Below are 2,215 nucleotides of genomic sequence, written 5' to 3' on the forward strand. Positions count from 1 at the left end.
TCGGAAATTAAAAAATCTACAACTTTTATATCTGACAATTTTTCAAAAAAAGCAAAAATAAAAAAGTTATGACGAAAAAAGTAAAAATTTCATGTCTTTTTGTTTGAGAGATGTTTTTTTTTTTTTCACAAAAGTCGCTATAACTTCTAAACGAAAGCGAAAATCAAAAAAACTTATTTAATAAATTCTGTCGGAAATTAAAAAATCTACACCTTTTATATATGACAATTTTTCAAAAAAAGCAAAAATAGAAAAGATATGACGAAAATAAAATAAATCTTTTTTTCTTCTTTTTAAAAAGGCGCCAAAACTTAATAAACCATTCATTATTTTAATGAACCATTCATTATTTCAATTATTCGTTAAGATTCATATTTAACGAATACATTTACTGTCGAAGTGAGCGTGTTCATGAATTTAATGAACGTGTTCATAGATTTAATGAACGTGTTCATAGATTTAATGAACGTGTTCATTGATTTAATGAACCGTTCATAAATTCAATGTATAGTTAATCAAAACTTAACGAAGGGCAACTTGCATGTTTCAGTAATCACACTTTTAAAAAGTGTATCAAATTATGGACAAGGTTTTCATATCATTTAACGAATACATTTATTGTGGAAGTGAGCGTGTTCATGAATTTTATGAGTGTGTTCATAGATTTAGGAACGTGTTCATTGATTTAATGAACCGTTCATTAAAATTTAACGAAGGGCAACTTGCATGTTGCAGTGATCACACTTTTAAAAAGTGTATCAAATTATGAACAAGATTTTCATATCATTTAACTTTTTACTAAAGTAATAATTTTATTCAGTATGAGAATAAAATGTTTTGAGACCACATTTGACAGGTGTCGAAATATCATTTTTTTTAACCGAGTTGGGGAATCAAATAAGACGGGGCTTATTACCTTGTGTATTTTTTTGTGTTTGTACATATTAAGTAGTTTTGTGTTTTGTTCTCATTTTCAAAGTTTTCTTGCTCACACAAACATTTATCTCGGTTGAACAACCGTTCGTATCAATGTGAACAGTAGTTAACGAAACAAGGAGATGTAAATGTTGTTGAATGTGAAAACCCCTTTAGTACTTATTTTTTGGTGTCGTTTCATCTGTTTGTGCTTTCAACATGAAAGAAAATTTTAAGTTATTTTTTTTTACTGTGATTGTCAATATTCTTACAATATCTATGATATTCGATTTTTGAAAACATATATTTACAAGATATTACCTTTTGTGTATTAACTGTGCTCTTTGCACATAGTTCACACTTAAATTTTAAAGAACGCGTAAAATAAAGTGGGAACACTACTTGTTGATACGTAGAACGAAAGAATTCCTTTCGTTAAATGATGTAGCCGGCGTCCCCAAGCCAACCCAAGCCATTCAGTTACAGTGTGAATGTCTGATCGATAAGAGGAGCTATTCAGCGGAGAGCTGAAGCAAAAATAAAAAGTAAGTATTTCATTAGATTACGTAGTATTTATTATTTAAAAGCATTTATTTATTAAAAGTACACATTTGTTTTGTTAAATAATTTGTTTTTTATCATATATATAGGAGATTTGTTCGATTTCCCATTTGCCGCCGTCCGCCCGTCGCCTGCTGCCATCACGTCGTTTCATGCATCAAAAATTTAAGGTAAGTGTTTTCATCCCTAAAATGTGTTATAATTGTATTAATATATTTATAATATATGTAGTGCTCTTCTTACACCACGTTGCCACCACCACGCTGCCGCCACATATTGTCTGCCTCCGGTGTCTTTGTCGTCATTTGCCACACCACGTTCCTTCCAGCCACCACTTTGTTCCCGCCAGCCACCACCATCATCACGCTAAAATAATTCCTGGTATGTATCTACTTTTTATAATTTTTATTGATCATTTAATCTTATAAATATATACGTATGTATTAATATATTTATATGTAGTGCCATCACGTTGCCACCACCACGCTGCCGCCACATTATTGTCTTCCTCCGCTGTCGTCGTCATTTGCCACACCACGTTCTATCCAGACACCACGTTGCTCCCGCCAGCCGCCACCAATCTTGCTAAAATAATTCCTGGTATGTACCTACTTTTTATGATTTATATTATATATATATCGATACCTTCCCAGAAGAATGTATTTAACCCTTTGCTCCCGGAAAAAAATACAAATATCTTGAAAAAAAGTTTTGATATTTTCTAATTACACACTAATAT

At 31.4% G+C, this 2,215-nt stretch overlaps 1 long non-coding RNA gene across 1 annotated transcript; it reads left to right on the top strand.

Annotated features, from left to right (window-relative positions):
* Window positions 1-255: 255 nt before the first annotated feature.
* On the top strand, window positions 256-1,793 carry LOC129920709 (uncharacterized). Its single transcript, XR_008773293.1, has 3 exons — window positions 256-1,460; window positions 1,566-1,646; window positions 1,708-1,793. It is a non-coding gene; the product is annotated as an uncharacterized LOC129920709 (long non-coding RNA).
* The last annotated feature ends 422 nt before the right edge of the window (window positions 1,794-2,215 follow it).

The sequence above is a fragment of the Episyrphus balteatus genome, chromosome X, assembly GCF_945859705.1.
Source record: "Episyrphus balteatus chromosome X, idEpiBalt1.1, whole genome shotgun sequence".
NCBI classification, from domain to species: domain Eukaryota; kingdom Metazoa; phylum Arthropoda; class Insecta; order Diptera; family Syrphidae; genus Episyrphus; species Episyrphus balteatus.